The following is a 7,121-nucleotide window of genomic DNA, read 5'->3' on the forward strand; positions in this document are numbered from 1 at the left end:
TGACCCAAGGCAACTACAAAAGCTCATGACAAACAGTATACTTAATGGTGAAATGTCAGATGTTGGCTCTTTAGAAACAAATTCAAGCAAGGATGTGTCCCATCACTACTTCTCTTTAATTTTGTTCAGGCCAATTGTAAAACAACCAGAAAAAATAAAAGAAAGAAGGATCAGAATGGAGGAAGTAAAACCACCCTTATTTGCAGATTGCATGATTATCTTCTCTGAAAACCTAAAAGAATTTATAAATAAATTATTAGCATTAATACGATTTTTAGCAACATTAACAGATAAAAAATCAATACACAAAATCTAATTATATTTCAACCCACCACCAACAATCAGATTGAAAGTGTAATTAAAATGATAAGATTGACAAGAGAAATGAAAGGTACAGAGTAAAGGTTTACTTAGGAGTAAATCTAACCACATATGTGCAGGCTTTTTATGGAGGAAATTGCAATAATTTCCTAAAAGACGTTAAAGAAAACTGAGATAAATTAAGAGCTACATCATGTTCTTTGGTAGGGAGATTCACTATTGTAAACATGTCAATTCTCCGCAATGCAGTGCCACTGAAAGTCCTAACAAGATCATTTGTAAAACTTGAAAAGCCTATTCCAGATTTATACTGAAGAGAAAAAGGTCAAGAGTAGCTAAGACACTCTTAAAGAAGAATAAAGTTTTGGGAATCATACTGCCATAGAGCAGGGCATTATTAATATAAAGTAATTAAGACAGAGTGCAGGAGCAGAGATAAATAGACCAATGGAGTAGAAGAGAGAGATAAGAAACAGACTTAAACATACGTGGAAACTTGGATGGGCAATTCAATAAATGATTTTAGGACAATTGGTTATCCGTGGGGAGGGAAGGTGTGGACAGAATCCCTACCTCACACTCTGTGCAAAAGGAATTCCATTTTGGATTCCATGTGGATTAAGCACTAAATAATGAAAGACAGATCTATAAATGTGATCAAATTGAATAAGAACTACACACACACACAAGTGCCTGTAAAATCTGGTGAAGACTTAAATGGGATGTAGTGCAGTTAATGGTATTTACCAGTGTCAGTTTCTAGGTTATTATATTGTACTATAGTTTGATAAGATAGCACCATTGGGGAATGCTGAGGAAAGGGATCACAGACCCCTATGCACTATTTTTTTTTTAATTAAAAATATTTTTTTAGTGTTTATTTTAGACAGAGAGACAGAGTGCGAGTGAGGGAGGGGCAGGGAGAGAGAGACAGACAGACAGAATCTGAAGCAGGCTCCAGGCTCTGAGCTGTCAGCACAGAGCCCGACGCAGGGCTCGAACTCACGAGCCATGAGATCATGACCTGAGCTGAAGTTGGAGGCTTAACCCACTGAGCCCCTCAGGAGCCCCAGTATTTTTTTAATTTTAATTTTTTATCTTACAGAGAAAGAGAGAAAGAGAGAGTGACAGAGGGAGGGAGGGGGGAAGAGGGGCAGAGGGGGGAGAGAGAGAATCTCAAGCAGACTCTATGCTCAGTGTGGAGACTGATATGGAGCTCAATGCGATGACTCTGGGATCATGACCCCAGCTGAAACCAAGAGTCGGATGCTCAACCAACTGACCCACCAGGGTGCCACCATGCACTGTTTTTGCAAATTCCTGTGAGTCTACAATTATTTCAAAATTAAAAGTAATAAAAAAGTGAAAGGAAAAGTTATAAAATGTTTAGAAGACAGTATAAAATGTTTACGACCTCGAGGTGGAAGAGAGTTCCTTTAGCCAAGATTGAGAGGCAGAAACCATAAATATAGGTTAATGAATAAGATTACATTGTAGAGTTGGGAATTTCTTCATGAAATGATGCTAAACAGAAAATAAAAATGAAGAAAAGACATGCGCCACACATACGATCATCATTAAACGATTCGTACCCAGAATACAAAAATAACTATGAATCACCCAGAAAAAGAAAAACAACCCAATAGAAAAATGGGCCAATATATAACAGACATTATTGGAAAAGAAACACAAACAGTCCAAAAGTATATGAAAAAAAAAAAATCTCCCCGTCTATTTAGTAATCAGGGATGTGTTAGATAAAATCCCAATGAAATACCATTTTACAGCCAAAAATATGGCAAAAACTAGAAAATGAGACAGTATCAAGTGTGAGTAAGGATGGAGAACAACAGGAACTCGCATACACTGAGGATTAAGGCACAAAGTCGGGACATCCACTGTGGAACAGTGTTTGGCAGGGGCCACTAAAGCTGAACACATGCGTGTCACGTGACCCCACAGTGTGCAGGTAAACAAGAGTAGGACACGACACAAATGTGCATCAGTAGCTGAAGAGATACACCATAGTACATTCATATGATCGAATACTAGATAGCAATTAAAAATGAACAAACGCTAAGTCTGCAAAACAAAATGAATGAATCTCACAAATAGCTTGCCTGAAAGAAGCCAGACACTAAGGAATATACAGAGGAGGGCTCCAGACCCAGAACAAATCGAGCTACACTCTTCAGTGATGCATACATAGGAGGTAAAAGCAAAGCAAAGCAAGAAAATGATTGTTCAAAAGGCAGGAGAGCGGTTCCCATGGGGGCGGGGGGTGGGATGTGCTTTTGATCAGGGAGAAGCAGGCAGACGTCATCCGGGCTATTAGCAAATATTCTCAATCTAGACGTGGGTCATGGTTCTATCAGCACCTACTCTGTAATTATTTGTTAGTTCGTATGGTAGATGGACTTTTCTATATGAATATGACCTGATGAAAGAGGAAAAAGGGTAGAGCATATACCATTCCACACTTCTTCCGTCAGAGTGTTTATCACCAGGTTACCTTCAAATCCAAGTTACGTGAGAGCAGGAGTCCCGTCTAATGTATCCTTGCAGCCTTGCCGAGCGCTTGGTAGTTGCTCAACAATTAACTTGCTGCTATTGAAAATTAAGCTCGGGCTTATGAAACAGCATCTGATTTTACAGCCTAGCTTAACATTTTGCCCAGGAGTGACAGGGCAGGACTCAAGCAGCAGCCTTACCTGCATGCAGACTCTGTGACTAGCGGAAAGCAGAAGGCGGAGCAGAGGGAGAGGACACATCCAGTTGACTCTGCTAGGCATCGTCTCACCGCCTGTATTCTATTAGACAACTTGTAGTTGAAAGTTACAAGCTCGGCTGGTCGGCAGCCTCATGACTAAGCAACTCCATTCTCTAGAGCTTTCAACATACCGATCTTTGGTGGGATGGTCTTTGGCAGGAACTGCCAGGGAAATGTTCCTGCATGGAGCCAGCTCTTGTCTAGAGAGGCACCTCTAGAAACTTCAAACAATGACAACCGCCCCAGGGTTTGGGGTACAGTTTATGGTTCCCTGCTTGTGACCCAACATCAAATTACTAGGCCCAGCTGCCTGGTAGATGACACCAGCTTGTCTCTCCTCCGTGGGCTCCAGGGGACACAGAAATGAGGAGGAGAAAGGTCAGACGGTCTTTTGTTGCACAGGCAAATTGTGGCCTAGTGGTTCAGGCAGAAAGTCTCCATTTCCGCCTTCCTGCCTCCACAGGCTTGGAATCAGGTCATTGGCTCATTCTGAGTCAAGTTAACCCTAGTGGTGGTTGAGTCATGAGGAAAAGCCCAAGGAAGTTGGGGTTCCCACATGAAACGGTCTGCGTCGAGTCATAGGGATCGTCACTTAGTGTTCAGTTATTCACTCAACACGCAGGCACTGAGGGCCAACAGTGGGCAGGCCCCGACCCTGATACCGGGGTCAGCGTCCAGCAGGGGAAAGTCATGTCACTGTCTTAGACAAGGTTGATGCAGGTGTTGTTCAGGAAGAAGCAGATACGGTAGAAGTGGTAGTCTCAAGATACCACTCAGTTCTAGAGGAGTCTCCCTGAGTTTGGAAAGATGTAGTTTCAGGATCAAGGAAAGGAAGCACCTGACCATACCACCTGATCTGTCACGGCAAGTGCTAGAGAAGGTGGGGGGATGTAAATGCTTACCACATAAATTCTTGGAGGCCTGGGCTAGAAAAAAAGACACAGACGTTTGGGGAAAGACCCCCAACTTTTGAAGTTATGTCAGGAAGAGCAATTATTCTTTTGGAAGAGCTGTGTCTTAGTACTGTGTTAGAGACAGCAACCTTGGCTATATGTGTAAATATATATGTTTACACTGCCCGTCTCCGCGGCCCCACAGCATTTACGGAGCTCCCTCTAATGCCCGGACTGTACCTGGGTGACAGGAGACAGGCTGAGCCCCTCATCATTGAAACACAATGGGCTCCATGCTGTGATATGACTACATGAGACAGCATGTCCTTTTTCTCAGAGCACACGTTTTACCTTGATCACTCATGCCAAAGAATACAAAACGTCCGGTGATCACGCAAGAAGCATGTCTGTTGAGTTATAAATGTTGACTCTGAGAGGTGACAGGTGAGTACGGAGCTGTTTATAAGCAGCGTATACATTTCTGACCATTTACGTAGTTAACCTTCTTGGATTAAAACTTAGATTTCCCACTCCGCGTAACGTGGGTTTTTTGGTTTTTTTTTTTTTGAACAGCACATGAAAGTGTTTGTGTGAAATGCAGGTATTCCTGACTGTATATTTACTTAATCAAAAGAATTTTGTGCCTTCTGGACTCTTATTTGTTTAATTATGGATTTGAACGTGCTAAGAAGTATAAAAATAAACTATGACAGGAGCTTTGAGAAATGGTGGCAGAAATATTAATTAAGCATGAGAGCAGAGAACAGATAGACTGCAGGATAGATCTGAAACTCTACAACTGAAGGACCTTCTTTATCTATTGTGAAGAGAGAAAACAACCTTTAAAACTGAGAAGATTGAAATCCTATGGGGCTGATAAAAAAAAATAAAAGAAATACCAGATACAGAATGTTGAACAAGCGATAACCAATGCGGGAACACCGTACCGCAGGATATTCATACTACAATAGTGAGCCCTACGCTGGGGAGTACATTGTGAACGCCTGCTGAAGATTTTGGACGTTAGCCACAGCACATTTGGAAGCCAGCTGGGTACTGTGAGACCTGGCATTTTATAGGTAATCATGGTGCCATTGTCCTGTGCAGTGAAAGAGCGGGACTGCAGTCAGGGAGGCCAGGTGGGAAAAGAATGCAATTGTCTAGAGAGACGGGATGAGTCTGTGCCAAGGTGGAGGCGGTAGGATGAAGGGAAGAGCCAGTCTGAGAAGCATGTTAGGGACAGAGCTGACACCTTGGTGTCACTTGGGTGATGGAAAAAGAGAGCCAGAGAGAACCACGCGATTCTGGTGAGGGTGAGTCAAGGACACGGAGGTCGCAGGCTGAGGAGCAGGCCTGAGATGGGTTTGGCATCGGTCATGTTGGGGTCCTTGTGGGAATGCCACAGGGATCACCTGGGGAGAAAGCTTACAGTGGGAAGGAGCATTTGAGAGGGCAGAGGAAGACAGTGGAAGACGTGGAGAGATTAGTTAGCCTAGAAAAGCAGGTCTTATCATCTTAGCAATGAAAGCAATCCCCCTTATTGGGAACATGGTCCCAGGTTCGTGGCCTACGTGACCTCTTTTCCCATGATCTCTCTGCATTACTGACCTTTCTATGTTCTTTCCCACATTGCCCTGATGTGGATCATGGACTCCTGGTTCTCGAGGGGGAGATCAGCTCTGGGGCTCCTTCCCTGCTCCACACACAGGCCAAACCAGCAGCGATTCTTGGCCTGTAGGGTGAACAGCATGGAAGGATCCCTGTGCCCCTGAGCTCTCAAGAAATAGCCCCCATCATGGGAACCTGTAATTTCCAATGCCTCAAAGCAGTCAGCTTGGGTCCCCCCCCCCCCCATAAAAGCCCTACCCTAAAATAGGGTCTTATGTCTCTCTCTTGTTCAAACCAAAATGCACGTCAAAAGACAGTTTTGCACTGTGCCTGCAGTGTGGCCTCAGAACTAATGACCAGGTTCCTCATGGGAACAGAGCCAGGGTAATGCTCAGGAACCGGTCGACAGAGAACAGTCTTTCCTGGAAGAGCACATTCTTGAGGTCCCAGCCTGTGGCTGGGTGCACAGTGTTCACCATAAGAACCTGGACAAATGTTTGCAAGTGTCTGTCCTGTGTCAGGTGCTGTGCTACGCCCTGGGGATGGGAAGTGGCCCGGCTGCCATTTTCTTTCTGTCTGCTCCAAGCAGAGGTATGGCAGAGACTTGAAGTCTGTACGGGCCAGGGAAGCCCATCTTAGGTAAGTCCCGAGTGGACAGTGAGGGAGGCAAATCCATTACAGAGAAACAAAACAGCAAAAAGAACACCATATGAAAGAAATCTGGTTGTCAGCCTTGCCTCAAACCCCCAATTTCCAAACCTTAAAAATAGGAATGTCTCTGGGAAGATTATTTTTACAGTAATAAGAGTTTGGATTATATTCGAGTTTGAGTAACGACGGATATTAGATATTGCAGTGAAGGAGAAACAATCAAAGGTTAAACAAGAAACTTATCAGATGGAGCCAATGATTTTGTATTTCTTTTAATTTTCCATAAGTTGTGTGTTGAAGCCTCACTTAAAATTGTGGTTTTTTTATATTATAGAGTAAAAAGTTATTTTTAATTGTTCCTTCTCTGCTATTCTGACATTTAAAAAGGATCTTTCTATAAAAACATAACTGAATAGACTCTTTGGATTATTTGCTCAGGCCTAAGGGAAATCTATCTGTGAGATTTCAAGATTAGCTCTAGGTATCACTACTCAGTTGGCAGAAGCTCATGTGAACGGCAGGTGTAAGAAAATAATTAAACAACTATGAAGACATATATGTATAAAAATTATTATATACATATAATATTATTATATATTATTATATATTATATTATATATATTATATTATATATTATAATAATTATATATTAATTATATATTATTAATTATATATATTATATATAATTAATATATATTATTATATATTATTTTTATGTATAAAAATATTATATGTATTATTATCATGATACTGTTTATAATAATGAGAAAATGAAAACACACTAAATGTACAACGAGAGAGAAATGAACAAATTATCATAGATATAACTATTCAAAGTAGTTCTGTATTGCTATTAAAAATGATGGCATGGGGCACCT

Source organism: Panthera pardus, unplaced genomic scaffold, assembly GCF_024362965.1.
Source record: "Panthera pardus isolate Hobbes unplaced genomic scaffold, ASM2436296v1 HiC_scaffold_24, whole genome shotgun sequence".
Lineage (NCBI taxonomy): Eukaryota > Metazoa > Chordata > Mammalia > Carnivora > Felidae > Panthera > Panthera pardus.